Genomic DNA, 23869 nt, shown 5'->3' with positions numbered 1-23869 from the left:
TATAGAAGCACCCTTTCTTTCAGAAAGTGACTATAGAAGCACCTTTTCTTTCAGAAAGTGACTATAGAAGCACCCTTTCTTTCAGAAAGTGACTATAGAAGCACCCTTTCTTTCAGAAAGTGACTATAGAAGCACCCTTTCTTTCAGAAAGTGATTATAGAAGCACCCTTTCTTTCAGAAAGTGACTATAGAAGCACCCTTTCTTTCAGAAAGTGACTATAGAAGCACCCTTTCTTTCAGAAAGTGACTATAGAAGCACCCTTTCTTTCAGAAAGTGACTATAGAAGCACCCTTTCTTTCAGAAAGTGACTATAGAAGCACCCTTTCTTTCAGAAAGTGACTATAGAAGCACCCTTTCTTTCAGAAAGTGACTATAGAAGCACCCTTTCTTTCAGAAAGTGACTATAGAAGCACCCTTTCTTTCAGAAAGTGACTATAGAAGCACCCTTTCTTTCAGAAAGTGACTATAGAAGCACCCTTTCTTTCAGAAAGTGACTATAGAAGCACCCTTTCTTTCAGAAAGTGACTATAGAAGCACCCTTTCTTTCAGAAAGTGACTATAGAAGCACCCTTTCTTTCAGAAAATGACTATAGAAGCACCCTTTCTTTCAGAAAGTGACTATAGAAGCACCCTTTCTTTCAGAAAGTGACTATAGAAGCACCCTTTCTTTCAGAAAGTGACTATAGAAGCACCCTTTCTTTCAGAAAGTGACTATAGAAGCACCCTTTCTTTCAGAAAGTGACTATAGAAGCACCCTTTCTTTCAGAAAGTGACTATAGAAGCACCCTTTCTTTCAGAAAGTGATTATAGAAGCACCCTTTCTTTCAGAAAGTGACTATAGAAGCACCCTTTCTTTCAGAAAGTGACTATAGAAGCACCCTTTCTTTCAGAAAGTGACTATAGAAGCACCCTTTCTTTCAGAAAGTGACTATAGAAGCACCCTTTCTTTCAGAAAGTGATTATAGAAGCACCCTTTCTTTCAGAAAGTGACTATAGAAGCACCCTTTCTTTCAGAAAGTGACTATAGAAGCACCCTTTCTTTCAGAAAGTGACTATAGAAGCACCCTTTCTTTCAGAAAGTGACTATAGAAGCACCCTTTCTTTCAGAAAGTGACTATAGAAGCACCCTTTCTTTCAGAAAGTGACTATAGAAGCACCCTTTCTTTCAGAAAGTGACTATAGAAGCACCCTTTCTTTCAGAAAGTGACTATAGAAGCACCCTTTCTTTCAGAAAGTGACTATAGAAGCACCCTTTCTTTCAGAAAGTGACTATAGAAGCACCCTTTCTTTCAGAAAGTGACTATAGAAGCACCCTTTCTTTCAGAAAGTGACTATAGAAGCACCCTTTCTTTCAGAAAGTGACTATAGAAGCACCCTTTCTTTCAGAAAGTGACTATAGAAGCACCCTTTCTTTCAGAAAGTGACTATAGAAGCACCCTTTCTTTCAGAAAGTGACTATAGAAGCACCCTTTCTTTCAGAAAGTGATTATAGAAGCACCCTTTCTTTCAGAAAGTGACTATAGAAGCACCCTTTCTTTCAGAAAGTGACTATAGAAGCACCCTTTCTTTCAGAAAGTGACTATAGAAGCACCCTTTCCTTCAGAAAGTGACTATAGAAGCACCCTTTCTATCAGAAAGTGACTATAGAAGCACCCTTTCTTTCAGAAAGTGACTATAGAAGCACCCTTTCTTTCAGAAAGTGACTATAGAAGCACCCTTTCTTTCAGAAAGTGACTATAGAAGCACCCTTTCTTTCAGAAAGTGACTATAGAAGCACCCTTTCTTTCAGAAAGTGACTATAGAAGCGCCCTTTCTTTCAGAAAGTGACTATAGAAGCACCCTTTCTTTCAGAAAGTGACTATAGAAGCACCCTTTCTTTCAGAAAGTGACTATAGAAGCACCCTTTCTTTCAGAAAGTGACTATAGAAGCACCCTTTCTTTCAGAAAGTGACTATAGAAGCACCCTTTCTTTCAGAAAGTGACTATAGAAGCACCCTTTCTTTCAGAAAGTGACTATAGAAGCACCCTTTCTTTCAGAAAGTGACTATAGAAGCACCCTTTCTTTCAGAAAGTGACTATAGAAGCACCCTTTCTTTCAGAAAGTGACTATAGAAGCACCCTTTCTTTCAGAAAGTGACTATAGAAGCACCCTTTCTTTCAGAAAGTGACTATAGAAGCACCCTTTCTTTCAGAAAGTGACTATAGAAGCACCCTTTCTTTCAGAAAGTGACTATAGAAGCACCCTTTCTTTCAGAAAGTGACTATAGAAGCACCCTTTCTTTCAGAAAGTGATTATAGAAGCACCCTTTCTTTCAGAAAGTGACTATAGAAGCTCCCTTTCTTTCAGAAAGTGACTATAGAAGCACCCTTTCTTTCAGAAAGTGACTATAGAAGCACCCTTTCTTTCAGAAAGTGACTATAGAAGCACCCTTTCTTTCAGAAAGTGACTATAGAAGCACCCTTTCTTTCAGAAAGTGACTATAGAAGCACCCTTTCTTTCAGAAAGTGACTACAGAAGCACCCTTTCTTTCAGAAAGTGACTATAGAAGCACCCTTTCTTTCAGAAAAGGACTAAAGAAGCACTCTTTCTTTCAGAAAGTGACTATAGAAGCACCCTTTCTTTCAGAAAGTGACTATAGAAGCACCCTTTCTTTCAGAAAGTGACTATAGAAGCACCCTTTCTTTTAGAAAGGGACTATAGAAGCACCATTTCTTTCAGAAAGTGACTATAGAAGCACCCTTTCATTCCGAAAGTGACTATAGAAGCACCTTTTCTTTCAGAAAGTGACTATAGAAGCACCCTTTCATTCGGAAAGTGACTATAGAAGAACCCTTTCTTTCAGAAAGGAGCTACAGAAGCACCCTTTCTTTCAGAAAGAGGGCTGTAGAAGCATCCTTTCTTTCAGAAAGGGAGTATAGAAGCAACCATTCTTGCTCAAAAGGTTTATAGAAGCACCATTTCCTGCAGAAAGGGTCTATAGAGCCACCATTTCTGTAAAAAAGAGTCTATAGAAGCACCTTTACATTCACAAAGTTTCTGTAGAGGCAACTTTTCTTTTAGAAAGGTTCTTTTAGAAAAGGCCTATTGGATCTATTCTTAAAAATCACACATATCTGTAACTTTGATTATTCCCTGAAAATAGTTTTCAAAACTCTAAACATTTGCTTTGCCAAGGCACGTTGCATTTGAACAAAATTAATCATATTATTTACGACTTGTTAGACATTTATTGTCATTATAAAAATTTAAAATTTTCCGCTCTTCATAAATTTACAATGCCCTTCTTATATCCCGCATATTAGATAATAAAAATTGAAAAAAAGTCTCAGCCATAAACACACTATGGTCTTTAAGTATCTAATAAAAATTCGTTAGAAAATGCTTGACATTGTGTGAAAATCCTTCAGTCAGTCGGTGCTGAGCCTTAGCTGAGTGGCATTTGAAAAGTGTTTAGCGCAATCCCCTAAGGGTATGACCCAACCAACAATGGCACAAAGTGATACGAAGACGAAGTGACCCCTTGTCTTTGATAAGATACTCAAATTTCACACTGCTGCTTCTTCTTCTTTAACAATCATCTTTCAAAGTGGGTGACAAACAAACCTTGGACGATTGTGTGACAATGGCAAAGGCTGGAGTGGAAGTAGAGGAACAACAACAAACAAATTATGTGATAATGTTAGTGTCCCATTTACTGGTCGGCCTAGTCGTTCGTGGCCGGCTTCTGCTGGGTTTTGTTCTATAGCCTAAAGGAATGTAAATATGTAGGCCCACACATACACACTCCATCATAAGACAACTAAACACATATCTATTAACACAAAATTCCATTTAATTAACAACAAATAGTTAAGCAACAAAAACAACAACAACATGAGTATTGTAGCAACGTACTTATTTAAAATATATTAACACAGTAAAATATTTAATGAAGACTCAGCAGCATGTAATTAAGCAATCCAATTGCCGCTGCAGTTGTTGTTGTTGTTAATACCAGAAGAAGCAGAAGTAGAAACACAATCCACAATTACAACAAAAAAACGAGGTAAATTAAAAAAAAAGTATCTACAAAACGGCTCTATAATCAACCAACCAGCCAGAACTGAATGGTAAAGAATTAAAAAATAAACAACTAAAACAGCAGTCACTGTGAAAGGAATGCCGCGCGCCAAGTCACAACATCAACACCACCCGCCGCCTCCTTCTTCTTCCCATCGACCAGCCAACCCAGTCAGCCAGCCAGCTAGCCGTCCATTGAACGTAATAAGCAAAGTAACATGTCGAACAAATCTCCATCTCCTCCCACCTCCTCCTGCTGCTTGCCGTTTGCCATTAATGTGCCATACAGCACATCACACACATGTTTAATTGTTCGCCGCCGCTGTCATCGTCGTATTAAAAATGCACGTATGTTTTATGGAGTACTCGTGTCTTGTTGACGGTACCACCACGTACAACTGTAACGACAATGTGATGTACTTAAAAAAAGTATCTTTGTTGTATTATGTACTTTTAAATACAAACAACAATTACTACGACGGCGAATGGCGGGGCCAACGAAACAGATTTACAAAGTCAGCAACGGCACTTTGTTGTCCAGTCAGTCAGTCAGCCAAGCCAGCCTGGCAGGCAGCCAATCGACCAGCCAGCTACAACCAACCGCCCGTTCATTTGCCCATCCATCTGTTTGAATATTTTTGTTTTCAAAACAGTGAGAACTGACTGACAATTCCATGCCAAGTCATACTGGGCATTCTTAAGCACATCCAACACACATAGTTCTACATTTTAAAGGTTGAACTGGTCTCTCACTTCTAACATCTACCACCCATTGGGCTGTAAAGAGGCTAAAATGTGAGAATCTTAAATTGCTAACAATGGGGAGTATGGGAAAAGCTAACTTGTGGCCCTTTTTGGGTCTGTTTTCAACAGGCGGACTTTCTGAAAAAAAAATAAAATTTTCCTCAAAGTCTCCTTGTCTCTGTGTCCTTGCATGGCTTGATTTTTTAGAGAACCTCAGCCTTTAGACTAGTGTGCCCCATCGAAATAACGATTTTGAACCCCAAATATATTTGGACGGAATCTGTTTCAGACAATTTGGAGTGGAATTAGCCGCTTCATTCCGCCTGTCTGTACCTCTTAGATTTTGTTCAAACTACGATGGGGGACATGTCAATACTTCCTGAGATAGTGACCCAAAATCTCTAAACTTACTAAAATGATTGATGAGCACAATTACAGTTTACGGATATGGCCAAAAACTTTTCCCATCGAAAAAAATTTTCGATAGCTTTTCTATAGAAAATTTTTGATAAAATTTCTATAAAATTGTTATAGAAAATTTATCGATTTTTTTCGATAAATTTTCTATAGAAAGTTTATAGAATTTTCTTCGATAAAATTTCGATAGAAAATTTTTCGAATTTTCTTCGGTAAAATTTCGATAGAAAATTTATCGATTTTTTTTTTTCGATAAAATTTCTATAGAAAATTTATCGACTTTTTTCTAGAAAATTTATCGATTTTTTTCGATGAAATTTTAATTAAAAATTTATCGATTTTTTTATATTGAAATTTATCGATTTTTTCGATAAAATTTCTTAGAAAATTTATCCATTTTTTTCGATAAAATTTCTATAGAAAATTTACATATTCTTTCGACAAACTTCTATAAAAAATTTATGGATTTTTTCGATGAAATTTCAATTAAAAATTTATCGATTTTTTTTATATTGGCTCTTTTCGCCGAATTTTCTATAGACAATTTATCGATTTTTTCTATAAAATTTCTACGGAAAATTTAACAATTTCTTCGATAAAATTTCTATTAAAAATGTATCGAATTTTTTTCGATAAAATTTCTATTGACTCTTTTTGGTGAAGTTTCTATAGAAAATTTATCACATCTTTTACTCTTTTCGGTGAAGTTTGTGTAAAAAATTTATAGATTTTTTCTATAAAATGTCTATAGAAAATTTATCGATTTCGATTTTTCGATTTATCGATTGTTTCGATAAAATTTCTATTAATGTGTTATCGTTTTTAGCATAAAATTTCTATTGACTCTTTTCGGTGAAGTTTCTATAGAAAATTTCTTGAATTTTTCGATAAAATTTCTATAGGAAATTTATCGTGATTTTATTCAAAAAATTTCTATAGAAATTTTATCGAAAAAAATTCGATAAATTTTCTATAGAAATTTTATCGAAAAAAATTCGATAAATTTTCTATAGAAATTTTATCGAAAAAAATTCGATAAATTTTCTATAGAAATTTTATCGAAAAAAATTCGATAAATTTTCTATAGAAATTTTATCGAAAAAAATTCGATAAATTTTCTATAGAAATTTTATCGAAAAAAATTCGATAAATTTTCTATAGAAATTTTATCGAAAAAAATTCGATAAATTTTCTATAGAAATTTTATCGAAAAAAATTCGATAAATTTTCTATAGAAATTTTATCGAAAAAAATTCGATAAATTTTCTATAGAAATTTTATCGAAAAAAATTCGATAAATTTTCTATAGAAATTTTATCGAAAAAAATTCGATAAATTTTCTATAGAAATTTTATCGAAAAAAATTCGATAAATTTTCTATAGAAATTTTATCGAAAAAAATTCGATAAATTTTCTATAGAAATTTTATCGAAAAAAATTCGATAAATTTTCTATAGAAATTTTATCGAAAAAAATTCGATAAATTTTCTATAGAAATTTTATCGAAAAAAATTCGATAAATTTTCTATAGAAAATTTTTGATAAAATTTCTATAAAATTGTTATAGAAAATTTATCGATTTTTTTCGATAAATTTTCTATAGAAAGTTTATAGAATTTTCTTCGATAAAATTTCGATAGAAAATTTTTCGAATTTTCTTCGGTAAAATTTCGATAGAAAATTTATCGATTTTTTTTTTCGATAAAATTTCTATAGAAAATTTATCGACTTTTTTCTAGAAAATTTATCGATTTTTTTCGATGAAATTTTAATTAAAAATTTATCGATTTTTTTATATTGAAATTTATCGATTTTTTCGATAAAATTTCTTAGAAAATTTATCCATTTTTTTCGATAAAATTTCTATAGAAAATTTACATATTCTTTCGACAAACTTCTATAAAAAATTTATGGATTTTTTCGATGAAATTTCAATTAAAAATTTATCGATTTTTTTTATATTGGCTCTTTTCGCCGAATTTTCTATAGACAATTTATCGATTTTTTCTATAAAATTTCTACGGAAAATTTAACAATTTCTTCGATAAAATTTCTATTAAAAATGTATCGAATTTTTTTCGATAAAATTTCTATTGACTCTTTTTGGTGAAGTTTCTATAGAAAATTTATCACATCTTTTACTCTTTTCGGTGAAGTTTGTGTAAAAAATTTATAGATTTTTTCTATAAAATGTCTATAGAAAATTTATCGATTTCGATTTTTCGATTTATCGATTGTTTCGATAAAATTTCTATTAATGTGTTATCGTTTTTAGCATAAAATTTCTATTGACTCTTTTCGGTGAAGTTTCTATAGAAAATTTCTTGAATTTTTCGATAAAATTTCTATAGGAAATTTATCGTGATTTTATTCAAAAAATTTCTATAGAAATTTTATCGAAAAAAATTCGATAAATTTTCTATAGAAATTTTATCGAAAAAAATTCGATAAATTTTCTATAGAAATTTTATCGAAAAAAATTCGATAAATTTTCTATAGAAATTTTATCGAAAAAAATTCGATAAATTTTCTATAGAAATTTTATCGAAAAAAATTCGATAAATTTTCTATAGAAATTTTATCGAAAAAAATTCGATAAATTTTCTATAGAAATTTTATCGAAAAAAATTCGATAAATTTTCTATAGAAATTTTATCGAAAAAAATTCGATAAATTTTCTATAGAAATTTTATCGAAAAAAATTCGATAAATTTTCTATAGAAATTTTATCGAAAAAAATTCGATAAATTTTCTATAGAAATTTTATCGAAAAAAATTCGATAAATTTTCTATAGAAATTTTATCGAAAAAAATTCGATAAATTTTCTATAGAAATTTTATCGAAAAAAATTCGATAAATTTTCTATAGAAATTTTATCGAAAAAAATTCGATAAATTTTCTATAGAAATTTTATCGAAAAAAATTCGATAAATTTTCTATAGAAATTTTATCGAAAAAAATTCGATAAATTTTCTATAGAAATTTTATCGAAAAATATTCGATAAATTTTCTATAGAAATTTTATCGAAAAATATTCGATAAATTTTCTATAGAAATTTTATCGAAAAATATTCGATAAATTTTCTATAGAAATTTTATCGAAAAATATTCGATAAATTTTCTATAGAAATTTTATCGAAAAATATTCGATAAATTTTCTATAGAAATTTTATCGAAAAATATTCGATAAATTTTCTATAGAAATTTTATCGAAAAATATTCGATAAATTTTCTATAGAAATTTTATCGAAAAATATTCGATAAATTTTCTATAGAAATTTTATCGAAAAATATTCGATAAATTTTCTATAGAAATTTTATCGAAAAATATTCGATAAATTTTCTATAGAAATTTTATCGAAAAATATTCGATAAATTTTCTATAGAAATTTTATCGAAAAATATTCGATAAATTTTCTATAGAAATTTTATCGAAAAATATTCGATAAATTTTCTATAGAAATTTTATCGAAAAATATTCGATAAATTTTCTATAGAAATTTTATCGAAAAATATTCGATAAATTTTCTATAGAAATTTTATCGAAAAAAATTCGATAAATTTTCTATAGAAATTTTATCGAAAAAAATTCGATAAATTTTCTATAGAAATTTTATCGAAAAAAATTCGATAAATTTTCTATAGAAATTTTATCGAAGAAAATTCGATAAATTTTCTATAGAAATTTTATCGAAAAATATTCGATAAATTTTCTATAGAAATTTTATCGAAAAATATTCGATAAATTTTCTATAGAAATTTTATCGAAAAATATTCGATAAATTTTCTATAGAAATTTTATCGAAAAAAATTCGATAAATTTTCTATAGAAATTTTATCGAAAAAAAATTCGATAAATTTTCTATAGAAATTTTATCGAAAAAAAATTCGATAAATTTTCTATAGAAATTTTATCGAAAAAAATTCGATAAATTTTCTATAGAAATTTTATCGAAAAAAATTCGATAAATTTTCTATAGAAATTTTATCGAAAAAAATTCGATAAATTTTCTATAGAAATTTTATCGAAAAAAATTCGATAAATTTTCTATAGAAATTTTATCGAAAAAAATTCGATAAATTTTCTATAGAAATTTTATCGAAAAAAATTAGAAATTTATAGAATTATAGAAATTTTATCGAAAAAAATTCGATAAATTTTCTATAGAAATTTTATCGAAAAATATTCCATAGATTTTCTATAGAAATTTTATCAAAAAAAATCGATAAATTTTCTATAGAAATTTTATCGAAGAAAATTCGATAAATTTTCTATAGAAATTTTATCGAAAAAAATTCAATAAATTTTCTATAGAAATTTTATCGAAGAAAATTCGATAAATTTTCTATAGAAATTTTATCGAAGAAAATTCGATAAATCTTCTATATAAGTTTTATCGAAAAAAAAATCGATAAAATTTTCTATAGAAATTTTATCGAAGAAAATTCGATAAATTTGGAAAATGGAAACAATTTAAATTTACAATATAAAATGTTGAATCTAGAAAACCTCCACGACGAGTTATGAACTGCATGTAACCTTGGAACATTAAGTTTCCAAGGTCCATAATCTACAAAAATTTAAAAAAAAAAAATCTAAAGAAAACCTTACAAATTTCGAAACAGTTTGCATTTACAAATTCGCCACTTCGAATTACTTCCGATTAGAATTTAACTTTTGATTTACACCGAAAAAAAGGCAACCCAAATAAATTCTTTATCACACCGTGTTCTAAAAAGACGAAATAGTTCATGAAACCAGCTCAGACAATGCTATGTGTTCCCCCACACACAAAAAATGGTGATAAGAAAATGTATTTGGGGTATTTCATTCAAAGATATATTTTTCTAAAAAAAAAAAATAAATAAACATACTTCCGCAAAAAATAGTTTTGTCATCATGCCAGCGGGCACGTTTTACAGAAAACAAAATAAACAAATTGAAACAAGCAACAATTATTTCGATAATTATAGCTAACACCGTGTTAGGCGGCCCAGGTGACAATGGGCTCAAAGGCTACCAACAAAAACAAGGACGACGCACGCACATGTGTTTGTCGTTCAAAGTAAAACCACCGACTAATTGTGGGAAATACCCAAAGTAAAGAAGAAGACAAAAAACTGCAAACATTTTGGGACAGGTAGTTGAAAGGAACAAAAATAATAATTCTCACGTTTCAAAACCGCAGGTTTATCGATAAACAAAAGGCGACATACAATTTTGGTGTTAAGTAAATTTGGATTAGTTAGGCACACATGGCAATACAAAGTGATTAACGAGGCACTTCTACTTTGGTGGTAATAATACACACATATACCGACATCATAAGAATTATGGAGTAGGTCTTTTTACATAAGCTGCTAAACTGCCAGGGCTATGTGAGAATCTCTTACCCATGTATATATCTAGTGGAGAACATATCGTGTCACAAGGGACTTAAATGACAAATTGGTAGGCATTCATCAACCTTCAGAAAAGCATAGCCGTCAGAGTTTACGAAGTCGGGTGGTCTGTTAACGGAGACGATAATCGGAATATGGTCTAAGCTAAGTGAAATGACGTTTTGCCAGGTCACGTCATTTATCAGACCGAGTGTCACAATGGTGATGTCTTAGGGGCTGTGGCAAACTCTTCTTACCCTCGTCGGAACTCTTCTTTCCTCATGCAAAAGGTATAGCTGTCAATTTGTGGAGCTATCAGCGCATGACGCTTCCGATCATTAGATTGAAGTCCCCTAGCAGCAGACTATTATTACGATCCAAAAGTGAATTAAAATCCGGCTTATAAGGAAGTAAAGGAAAGGGTACTTCTATAGTTCCTTTCTAAAATAAAGGGTGCTTCTACAGACACTTTATGAATGAAATGGTGCATTTATACGCCCTTTCTGAAATAAAGTGTGCTTCCTTAGGCCTATTCTGAAAGAAAGGGTGCTTCTATAGGGCCTTTCTGAAAGAAAGGATGCTTCTATAGACCCTATCTGAAGGAAATGTGATGGTATAGACCCTTCCCGAGAGAAAGGGTGCTTCTATGGACCACTTCTGATAGAAAAGATCCTTCAAAGACCCTTTCTGATAGAAAGGATGCTACAAAGACCCTTTCTGATAGAAAGTATGCTTCTAAAGACCCTTTCTGAAAGAAATGTGCCTCTATGGACCCTTCCTGAAAGAAAGTATGCTTCTAGGGAACCTTTTTGTAATAAAGGGTGCTTCTAGGGAACCTTTCTGTAAAAAAGGGTGCTTCTTGGGAACCTTTCTGAAAGAAAGGGGGCTTCTGTGGACCCTATCTGAAAGAATGGATGCTTCTATAGATACTTTCTGAAAGAAAGGGTGCTTCTATAGATACTTTCTGAAAGAAAGGGTCCTTCTATAGATCCATTCTGAAAGAAAGGGTCCTTCTATAGATCCATTCTGAAAGGAAGGGTCCTTCTATAGATCCATTCTGAAAGAAAGGGTGCTTCTAAAGATCCTTTCTGAAAGAAAGGGTGCTTCTAAAGATCCTTTCTGAAAGAAAGGGTGCTTCTAAAGATCCTTTCTGAAAGAAATGTTGCTTCTACAGATCCTTTCTGAAAGAAATGTTGCTTCTATAGATCCTTTCTGAAAGAAATGTTGCTTCTATAGATATTTTCTGAAAGAAATATTGCTTCTATAGATCCTTTCTGAAAGAAAGGGTGCTACTATAGATCCTTTCTGAAAGATAGGATACTTCTAGGCGACCTTTCTGAAAGAAAGGATACTTCTAAGGGACCTTTCTGAAAGAAAGGATACTTCTAGGGGACCTTTCTGAAAGAAAGGATACTTCTAGGGGACCTTTCTGAAAGAAAGGATACTTCTAGGGGATCTTTCTGAAAGAAAGGACACTTCTAGGGGACCTTTCTGAAAGAAAGGATACTTCTAGGGGACCTTTCTGAAAGAAAGGATACTTCTAGGGGACCTTTCTGAAAGAAAGGATACTTCTAGGGGACCTTTCTTAAAGAAAGGATACTTCTAGGGGACCTCTCTGTGATGAAGGGTGCTTCTATAGTCCCTTTCTGAAAGAAAGGGTGCTTCTATAGTCACTTTCTGAAAGAATAATTGCTTCTATAGTAATTTTCTGAAAGAAAGGGTGCTTCTATAGATCCTTTCTGAAAAAGGGTGCCTCTATAGATCCTTTCTGAAAAAGGGTGCCTCTATAGATCCTTTCTGAAAGAAAGGGTGCTTCTATAGATCCATTCTGAATGAAAGGTTGCTTCTATAGATCCATTCTGAAAGAAAGGGTGCTTCTATAGATCCATTCTGAAAGAAAGGGTGCTTCTATAGATCCATTCTGAAAGAAAGGGTGCTTCTAAAGATCCATTCGGAAAGAAAGGGTGCTTTCTAAGGAACCTTTCTGAAAGAACGGGTGCTTCTATAGATCCTTTCTGAAAGAAAGGGCGCTTCTATAGATCCTTTCTGAAAGAAAGGGCGCTTCTATAGATCCTTTCTGAAAGAAAGGGTGCTTCTATAGATCCTTTCTGAACGAAAGGGTGCTTCTATAGATCCTTTCTGAACGAAAGGGTGCTTCTATAGATCCTTTCTGAAAGAAAGGGTGCTTCTATAGATCCTTTCTGAAAGAAAGGGTGCTTCTATAGATCCTTTCTGAAAGAAAGGGTGCTTCTATAGATCCTTTCTGAAAGAAAGGGTGCTTCTGTAGACCCTATCTGAAAGAAATGGTGCTTGTATAGACCCTTCCCGAAAGAAAGTGTGCTTCTATAGACACTTTCTGAAAGAAATGGTGCTTCTATAGATCCTTTATGAAAGAAATGGTGCTTCTATAGATCCTTTATGAAAGAAATGTTGCTTCTATAGATCATTTCTGAAAGAAATTTTGCTTCCATAGTCCCTTTCTGAAAGAAGGGGTGCTTCTATAGGTCCTTTCTGAAAGAAGGGGTGCTTCTATAGGTCCTTTCTGAAAGAAGGGGTGCTTCTATAGGTCCTTTCCGATAGAAAGGATCATTCTAAAGACCCTTTCTGAAAGAAATGGTGCTTCCATAGTCCCTTTCTAAAAAAGGGTGCTTCCAAAGTCCCTTGCTAAAGAAAGGGTGCTTCTAAAGATCCTTTCTGAAAGAAGGGGTGCTTCTATAGTCGCTTTCTGATAGAAAGGATGCTTCTAAAGACCCTTTCTGAAAGAAAGGGTGCTTCGATAGTTTCTTTCTAAAAGAAGGGTGCTCCCAAATTCCCTTTCTACCAAAGTCCGTTTCTAAAAAAGGGTGTTCCCAACGTCCCTTTCTAAAAAAAGGTGCCTCCAAAGTCCCTTTCTAAAAAAGGGTGCTTCCAAAGTCCCTTTCGAAAGAAAGGGTTTTTCTATAGTCTCTTACTGAAAGGACACTTGTCTCGGCCATATCAGATGTTTTTTTTTTTTTTTTTTTTTTTTGTAAATTATCTGCTTAGCAGCGACTTTTTGTTGTTGTGCAGTGGATTGATATATCTTATCCGGTTCTTTTCGTGTTCATACAAAGAGACGTACTATATTCAAATTCTTTTCCCAAAACATCTACATTGCAGAGGGCTGGCTATTTCATTTGGGGTAATTCAAACACAAAGCATTACCGTTTATTACGCCATAATTCTGGGAAGAAAAGTTTCACTTTCTAACGGTGGTAGCTACAAATAAATTTTATGCTTTAATTTCAAGTGTTACTTTTTATGTTTTACATACCAAAATCTGACCATAATAGTTTGTTATTATACAGCGGCAGCTACTGGCTTTTTTGGTTTACATTATTCATAAAGAATAGCAAGCAAAGCAGGCTGACTGACTGGTTGGCTAACAATAATACAAAACTACTCGATACTTGTAATAAAAGCAACAGCGACAACATAAATTTATTACAGCAACAACACCAATAAAAGTGGCGGCTGCTGTCAAGGAGTACAACAAAACGTGATCTTGAACTATTTTTGGAGATTTCTTTATAAAAATAAAACCAAAACAACCACCTCCTCTCTATACTAGAGGTGGGCGCGTGTCGTGCCGTGAGTAGTGCGTGTTCGTGCCTTCCCGAAAATCGCCGTGTTTGTGCGTGTCGTGTCGTAATAAATTTTTGGCCGTGCGTGATCGTGTTTTTTTGTTCGACACGATTTTGCACGACACGACTAAACACGACATGCACTATGTGTCACGATCGTGCTAAATTTTTAGGCTCCCTTTAGAAGTCGTGCAATACACCATACTAAACAAGAAAATCGAACAAGAATATAAAACCGACCAAAAAATTCACCAACTGTAGTTTTCCCAAATTTATTTTCTTTGTTTTTGTATTTCTTGCTTGTTTTGTAAAGTAGAGAGAGTATTTTCATAACTAAACAGGGACAAGTGGAAAGAGAAATCATATGGTTTTGCTTTTACTTTATTGAAGTAAGAACATATTGTGCAAAAACAAAAAAACTGTTATATCGACTCCCTTTTTATAGCCTCAGCATTTATGCTAACGAAGTTATATACACTTTCATACGGGCAAAATGTGCCTCATCGAAAAAATGGTTTTAGACCCCAGTATGTTTGGACGAAATGGGTTTCAGACAATTTGGAGTCGATTGAGCAATGTCCGTCCGTCTGCCTGGTTGGCTGGTGCGCACGATAGCTCTCGAACGGATGAACCGATGAGGTTCAAATTTTGGCTTTCGTAATTAGTTTAAGTTGAAAGATGGGTTATATCGGTCCACTCCTTCCGGTACCTCCCCCACAAAAGTTCGAAAATGTTCGGAAAATTTTTGCGCACAATAACTCTTGTAAGGAGTAACCGATTTGGTCCATACTTTGCCCATCGTAAAATGTGTACCAGACTTAGATAATGTTTCAATATAGACTCAATCTGTCCACTCCTTCGGGTACCTCCCACACAAAAGTTCGGAAAAGTTCAGTTTAGGGCCTGCTCTCCAATCGCTGTCCCCCCCCATACGACGGTAAAAGTTTCATTAGGGGCAAGTGCATACTTCCTGAGAAAATAGCCCGAAAGGTACAAAAAACCCCTATGACACCGTGTGTAGTGGTTGGAGCGCAAGGTAACTCTCGAAAGGATCTGCCGATTCGGTCCAAAATGTGGCCTTCGTAATGTTTTGGGCAAACTTAGTTTAAGTTCAAAGATAAGCCATATCGGTCCACTCCTTCAGATACCTCCCACAAAAGTTCAAAAATGTTCGGAAAAATTGTGCGCACGATAACTCTTGATGGGAGTGACCGATTTGTCCATACTTTACACATCCTAATATACCTGTCAGATATAGATCAGGTTCGAATATGGACTATATTTGTCCACTCCTTCTGGTACCTCCTACACAAATTTTTGAATAAATTCACTTTAAGACCTGCTCTCGAATCACTTTGATTTTTATTGAAGCATCTTGCGTTCTCCGCCTCAATTACGACAGTATAGTTTTTTTCAGGCGCAAGTCCATACTTCTTGAGAAAGCAGCACCAAAGTTGTAAAAAAGTACTATGGCACCATATGTAGTGGATGGAGAGCTCGAACCGAATACTGCGTTCGTCCACACTTTGGATATTGTAATATTTCTTCGAATACTAGATGAAATTCTAAGGTATGCTTTTGAGCTTTAATCCTATCCATACTTTTCATACGCCCAAAAATTTTGAAAACCCCCCTAAATACACACGTTTTTTATTACAGTGTTTTATTTAACTTGCTTTGCTGTGTGTTTAGTTCAAATCTGGTTACTCATTTTTAACACAGTTGTAATTGACCAAGCGAACTAAAACTTTGCACACTTTTCAGATATGGATGACAATACATGAATATGAAATCAAAACCAATATTGGCCCATTTTTACACTGTTTTACAGTTGTTTATCTAATTTGCTTTTCAAATCTGGTAACTCATTTTTCACACAGTTGTAGTTGACCAATCGAACTAAAACTTTGTACACTTTTCAGATTTGGATGACAATACATGAATATGAAACCAAAACCAATATGGGTCCATTTTTCCTGTAGCTCCCAACCAGCGGTACCACTCGATTTAAGGTATTTTATCGTCATTTTGAGCCCGTATTGGCTGTTTTTGACAACTAGATGTTCCAATGGTAACTTGGCATTTGGAGATCCCAGTGGTACAGAAATTTCTCCACCAATAATTGTGACATAGGTCCAGGTGTTGTGACATAGGTCCGATTTCAGGTGTTTTTTGCCTTAATTTTTGGGCCGAAATGGCTGTAATTGCATTTTGAGTTTCAGTGTTCTATTTTTGAATGCACTCAAAACTAGAAAATAAGTATATAATTAAAAAAAAAAATAAGTAACAATGTTTTATTTATAAATGCACTTAAAAGTAGAAAATAATTTTGCATGATGGAATCTCTCAAATAAAACGCTTGTCGTTCAATATTGTCACAATTTTTAATTCAAATGCAAGCGTTTTATTTGAGAGATTCCATCATGAAAAATTTATAAATAAAACACTGGTACTTAATTTTTTGTTAATTATATACTTATTTTTTGGGAAAAAAGTATTTCAATTCACACAGACTGAGGTATATCTCTGTCGGCAAAGCCGACTGATACTTTTTTACTTGTTGTATTTGCCTTTTCATGAATAACACATCAAGCATTAGTTCTATTGGCGTTTCTAACCAAAGCTGGAGTTACACACTGCTTATATTTGATTCAGTTGATTTTTAAATTCTTAAGTGTTTGGTCAAATAAAATACGAAAGTGATGATAATGATAATTTTGAACTAAATGTAGCACTTTTAGGAGTAAGAGAATTTTTGGACGAGAAGAAAACGGGAGAAAACATTCTTGCTAACATAACTACCATTCTTAAAGAATTTGATATTGAAGACAAGTGGGGGAATTCTGTATTTGTAACCGACAATTGTTCCGTGTATCTTGCGCTTGTCACAATTTGAATTTAGTTATGGATGATGTTATTGTAAAACACCCTCTTCCCGAATTGGGAAAACTAATTGACTGCTCAAAAAAGCTTGTAAAATATTTTAAACACTCAGAGCTAAACAACATTAAAACAAGATATAAGAACACGTTGGAATTCAACAAATATTATGCTTGAGAGCATATACTAAGTCCAGAATGAGATTAAGAGTATGTTGCTAGAAAAGAATCTGACTTAAAGTTTTCATTGTTAGAACCTCTTTTGGCTTTTCTCAAAATTTTCAAAGAGTGTTCCGAAAAATTATGCTCGGAAAAATACCCTACTATGCATATTTTTACCCTTTGGTCTGAAAAGCTATTGAAAGTTTGCTCAATTGATACCATTGACTCTCAATTCATGAAAGATTTGAAAGCTAAAACCAAACAATCATTGCTTAAACGCTTTGTGCCAACAATGGCACATCTTATAGGGACGTTTTTATTTCCGCCATTTAAGGAGATGAATTTCTTATTAGAAGATAAAAGCAATGACGTAATAGCTAATGTAAAAGCAATGTTACTTGATATACAAGGTGAGAACATAGAGTGTTCTAATGATGAGGAGGAAATTTCAATGCCACATTTACACGAATTTTCAGAGTTTTTGGATCAAAATTTGGCAAAAAGACGAAAAACTGAAAAGTCTCCAATTGATACAGAAATATATACATATTTAGGGAGTGCCGTTTCTAGCCAGACTGATGTTTTAAACTTTTGGAAACAGTCGAACCTAAAATATTTAAAACAATTAGCCAGGAAAATTTTGGCTATACCCGTCAGCTCAGCAACGAGCGAGAGATTTTTTTCCACATCTGGAAATATTCTCAACGAAAGACGAACTAGACTTTTGAGCTCTAACTTGGACAAAATAACGTTTTTAAATAAGAATATGTAAATGTTTGTTTATAAGTAATTTTGCAATATGTATATTTTAGAACATATGAATTTTTTGAACAAATAAATGTACAACTATATCCATATATATTTTCTTTAATTTCGTGCATGAGTGTGCGTGTTCGTGCCTTCTCGAAAAACGCCGTGTTTGTGCGTGAAAGTGCATAAAAATTTTGGTCAGTGTTCGTGCATGTTCGTGCCTAATTTTTTATGCACGCGCCCATCTCTACTCTATACTCCCCCCAAACACCCACCTCCACACACACACGCGTTACAGTGGCCGGCTTATATGACTTCCCCCTTTTCACAATGTTGTAGTACAACAACAAGTTTTGCATTTTATTTGTTGCAGAACAAACAACCGGAATGGAAGTAGTAATATTCAGGATGTGAATGCTGTCTGTGGAGTGATTCCCTGGTGTACAAAATTTATGTGAAATATAAAAATTGTTATTTTTGTTGTTGTTTTCTTAAAGGATCTTAATTAAAATCCCCACAGATGTTAAAGTGTGATTAACAAAAACAACCACCACCGCCATCCAACAGGCTGGCAGTCAGACAGCCATCCAGCACCCAATAATAATAACAGCCAGCCGACCGGGCGAGCTCCCTGCATAATAGAAGGAAATAAGAAGGAAGTAATAGGGTGGGTAAGCTGGGCTGCATAATTATTGGTATTGTTTGGTTTTTGTCCCGTGCCACACAAACACACTCTCCTCATTCACACGAACTCACACACACACGACAAACTCTTAAAAGAAATAAATTAAGACTTATTTTTATGGCCATGACATATAGATGGATATTGATTCTATACATACCTTCTTTAAGTGTTGCTGATCCTGAAAATGTTGATTACACACATACTCCCCATTTACTCCACAAACATGAGTGCTTGGTTGGTTGGTTGTTTTCCTTAGTGGTGTTATCCGGGCTTGGATTCGTTACAATTCAATGAAAAAGTTTACATTTTTCTTATTTCACGGTGCTTGGAAGAGGGAAAGAGGATATTACAAAAAAGGGATTCAGTTTAGCTTGTTGTTTGGCCGCTTGTTTGGTTGGCTGTCAAGCAAAAAATATCCAGCCAGAAGGTCAGCGACGTTTTTGGTAAGAAACATAAACCAGGAGTTAGTGGTAGGACGAGTTAAACACACCTAACAATTCTGCAACACACACTAACACACATATGATGGATCAACAAGAAGTAGTTGGGAGTTGGTTGAGGGAAACTATTTTTCAAGATTTGTTTTTTAAAATTTCTTCAATATTTGGCACTTTTTTATGGACAATTTATAACATATTTTTATTGCTTTTCCCGGTGGTCCTGTCCTGGTGTGTGGTGTGGTCGGTTGTTTTATGTCAATACTAATATTTACTTTTCAGCTTTAACAGGAAAAACATTGCTTGTATTCACAATTCCACCTTCCCTCCCACTCCTTTCTAAAAAATTGCCAGAGCGCGTTGTTGTCTCGTCTCGTAGCTAGCAGAAGAAGAAGAAAAAAATAATTGCGCACCAAGTAAAAAATATGCAATCGTTTTTCTTTTCAAACGCAGCAGTTTAGTTGTCTGGGGAGCATTAGGGGGGCTATGCTTTTTCTTTTCGTGGTGTACATATCATATATCGTTTTACGTTATGATAATAGTTGGATATCGGTGTTTTTTTGGTTGGATTCACATTCCAGCTTCTTTTACCTGGCCATTAGTAAGGCCTGTTTTATTATTTCATTTACAACTTTTCTCCCAACACAACACAATAATGAAGAAGGCAAGCTGAATTGTGATTTTCCTTGCTTAGCAGCTCTTTCATCTCTCACTCTCACTACAGTTTCACATTTTCCTTGAAAATTGCAAAGCAAGTAACATATGGCCAAACAATTATTTGTTTCTATTTGTTAACATCATTCACTTTTATTTTTCATTTCTTCTTTTCTTGTACACTATTAATTATTTGTTTGTAAACTTTCTTTTGTTTATTTTTTTAATTGTATTCTCTTTGAAAATACACACAACAATCATTTCGGAGAGAGCGCGACGAAAGCCCAAACAATCTCGACCGGTTTTTAATAGAAGAAAACAATTTAGATTTTTTGTTTTATATATAACATCAACATCTTTACACTATTTATTGTTTGGCGCTTGCTTTCTTCCGTCGTTCGTACGATTTGTGTCTACAAAAAAACTAAACTGAAATATTGACAATGTTGCCGCATTTCATGGAAACGCGCCAAACAATGTGGTAACTCTTCTAAAGTAATAGTAAGGTTATCAATTCGGGGTGATTTAACGAAAGAAAGCGGAATTCGAACTTTTCGTAGTACTAGCTGGTTTACACTTATGCTGCGAAATCCACTGGATTTCACGAAATCCTAAAACGCATTTTACATTTAACTTGTTTTATAAAACATGCATCATTTCAGTGGTCAATTCCATACAATATCTGTCAAATGACGTAAACTACCAAAACACCTGTTTTAAGTGCAAATGTAAAATGCGCTAAAATACTACAACAACTATCAATAGCTCTGTTCCTTTACGTGCAAGAATCTTCAAGTTTTACAACTTTTTACTCGAAAAGCGTTCCTTTACTTCAGACACCATACAATTCATATGGAAGCAGATTGCAACTTTTGCTACTTTTGCCGGTTTTACCACTTTCAAAAGTAAAGGAACAGACCAAATAACAACATGGTTTATGGGAACTAAATGGTTTAATGGCAACATTGGAATACTAGGGTCTTTCCAAAATAGTTCAGAAAAATTTACAGGTAATATGTAAATGAAAAGATTTAAAATCTTTGTGTTTATTTCAGCTTGAGTCCATATTTTGTTGTACAGTAGTTTTCGCTTACCTGCACATTGAAAAATTGCAGACATTTTTGTGCATTTAAGCCAAAAATGCAGCTATCTCAAATAAATTTAATAAAAAAAATAGCATATTTGTTCTACGCAAGAAAGTCGATGGTCAGACTAGCAAGGTTTCTTGAAACCAATTTCGTTAAAATTTCTTTTCAAGTTTCGTTAGTGTCCACACACGTTAACGTGAAATTTAAGATTTTTTCGTGTCCTCTTTATTTTACCATTCGCGTTTGTTGTGTTTCTCATACCACTAAAAACAAAACAAACATAAATAAACAGCACAAAATAATTAACATTTATAATTAAATTAATATTAATACATAGTTAAATTTTCACTATTTCATTAATTTAATGTTTTTATTAAATCTTTTTATGCTTGCTTTGTTGTTAACGTTTGCTTGAGAATATAAAAATGAAAGAAAATGGAAGAAAAAATCTTGCAACGAACAACAAGAAGAGGCAACACAACAAACACAGAAAACCATGTACATGGGTTTCACTACTTCATACCCCTCGCCTATAAACTTGACGTCGCCATGTTGAAATCGTGCTAGTCTGACCATCGACAAAAACGAAATTGGGTAGCTAACTCAAAAACGCAGCTACAACTAATGCAGCTAAGTGAAAACTACTGTATTCAAGTATTCGAATAACAACAAAATGTTTTACAGTGGATATGAAATTGATTAGTTGCGGGCGGAGGGTAGGGAATACTATAGTTTCAGTTGTCACCAAACAACTTCACCAGTTCCCTTTTCCGCCGACTCTGTATCGATAAACAGGCCAATAAGCCCATCCAGCAAATTAAACAAAATGAGAAATTTGCTGTATGGCCCTAAAGCTGATTACCCTACAATTTGAGTCGAACTAAAGAATTTCATATCCACCACTGTTTTTATGTCGTCTTTGCTTTGCAAAGAATACGAACATAGGTTTGATTGTTGCTTCAATAAGCGTTGCTTCAATATGTTCGTATTCTTTGCAAAGCAAAGACGACATAAAAACAGTGGTGGATATGAAATTCTTTAGTTCGACTCAAATTGTAGGGTAATCAGCTTTAGGGCCATACAGCAAATTTCTCATTTTGTTTAATTTGCTGGATGGGCTTATTGACCTGTTTATCGATACAGAGTCGGCGGAAAAGGGAACTGATGAAGTTGTTTGGTGACAACTGAAACTATAGTATTCCCTACCCTCCGCCCGCAACTAATCAATTTCATATCCACTGTAAAACATTTTGTTGTTATTCGAATACTTGAATACAACAAAATATGGACTCAAGCTGAAATAAACACAAAGATGTAAAATTCTGCAGTCCAACAATAAAAAACGCCAACAAAGATTTACCCCCTGTTTTTGTAAAAAACTTTTATGTTCTCACACGAATTGTCAAATTTTGTAGATCGATTTACTCGGCTTAGCGCAAATGTGGAACGCTGATTTTTGAATGAGGAATTCTTATCTATATATAGAACGTGCCTACGAAGAATTAGATCTGTATGTCGTCTAGGTGCTGAGCTATGAATGCCTAAATTATTACGAATATAGACGAACGAACAAAAAATAGTTACAAAAACAGGGGGTTAAAATTTAATTTTAATTGACATCGAAATTACTCTATACATATGGTCTGTTCCTTTGCTTTTAAAAGTGTAGCAACAGTAGTAAATGTTGTGAACTGGGGCTGGATTCTTGTTCTATGAAAATTTGAAATGAAAAATATTTTCTTTATAAAATTTTTCATTTGACATTTGGTCTGTTCCTTTACTTTTAAAAATGGTAAAACCGGCAAAAGTAGTAAAAGTTGTAAACTGCTCCCATATGAATTGTATGGTGTCTGAAGTAAAGGAACGCTTTTCGAGTAAAAAGTGGTAAAACTTGAAGATTCTTGCACGTAAAGGAACAGAGCTATTTATTTCTTTTATAAAAGTTTTCATTTCAAATTTTCATAGAACAAGAATTGGGCCCCTGATCTCATATCAATTGTATGCTTACATCAAGTAAAAGAATACACAGAGCTAAGCTGAAAACACATCCAACGCTTGAGTAAAAGGAGTGTCCAAAATTCCAAGAATCTGTTAAAAAAAAAAGAAAAACAAACTAAGTTTGCAAACATTGCTGTGATTCACGAGACGCAAATTATTTTTGGAGTGAAGTTGGAGTTATGCTAAGTTTACATTTACGAAATCCACTCGTTTTCAACTGTCAATTCCATAGCTCAAACGTCAAATGAAATCTCATCTGGATTTCATTTGACGTTTAACCTATGGATTTGACAGTTGAAATCGAGTGGATTTCTTAAATGTAAACCAAGCATTACTTTGGAAATCTGAACTGGAGTAGGAGGAAAATATAGAACCATTTGGATGATAAAGCAAAATCAATTGCGGTGTAATTAATAAAATGCAGAGCAGAGGAAGTAAACTCAATCACGATTAAATTTAATGGAAAAATGGTAACCTCAGGTGTAAACCCAGCAAAAAAGTTTGGAAGTAGTGCAATGCAGAGCATGGTAGAACAAATACAAGGTAAAGTTAATACTACAACAAATACAACTCGAACAACAACCACAAAGGAATTTGTTTTTGTTTGTAAACCTTAGTGTCAACGTAAATGTAAACAAAACAAGGAAATGTCTATAAATTATTGGAATTTAAAAAACTAATATTTTTTCACATTTGATTGAATATTTTGGAAAACATGAATGAAAACTCGTTAGATTTTCAATTTCAATGTTTCCATATCATTCCACTAAATGCATAATTTCTCGCAGAATGTAGAATACTTGCAAAAATGTTTCGAGTCGCTGGTAATTCATTGAAAAAAGAGAAGATGTTTCAATCATTTGCTTTTGAAAACAAAAAAGCACATGTTTATTAGGGCTTTATTCTTTTCAAGTTTAACAAAATACCACACATATTAACAAATATTGTACCGCCTCTATAAGCGGTGTTTTAGTGTGCGGCATGTCGTTCGGACCTGGAGGAGGTTACA

At 33.2% G+C, this 23869-nt stretch overlaps 1 protein-coding gene across 4 annotated transcripts in view; it reads right to left on the bottom strand.

The window, feature by feature from the left end:
• The window catches only part of LOC141400999 (ras-GEF domain-containing family member 1B), a 42294-nt gene extending 22081 nt beyond the window's left edge, over positions 1-20213 (bottom strand). Inside the window, exons 1-2 of one of the 4 annotated variants that reach the window (XM_073980759.1) lie at positions 20027-20213; positions 18841-19007 (exon numbers count right to left, since the gene is read on the bottom strand). The gene's annotated coding sequence lies outside the window, so the exon portion shown is untranslated. Of the gene's footprint in view, positions 1-18840 lie in introns of all 4 variants that reach the window. The other 3 variants (XM_073980758.1, XM_073980757.1, XM_073980756.1) reach the window with 3 other exon arrangements.
• Positions 20214-23869: the final 3656 nt, after the last annotated feature.

Source organism: Musca autumnalis, unplaced genomic scaffold (genome assembly GCF_047663935.1).
Source record: "Musca autumnalis isolate F117 unplaced genomic scaffold, ASM4766393v1 scaffold_4, whole genome shotgun sequence".
Classification (NCBI taxonomy): Eukaryota; Metazoa; Arthropoda; class Insecta; order Diptera; family Muscidae; genus Musca; species Musca autumnalis.
This window is presented reverse-complemented; position numbering and strand designations above follow the sequence as displayed.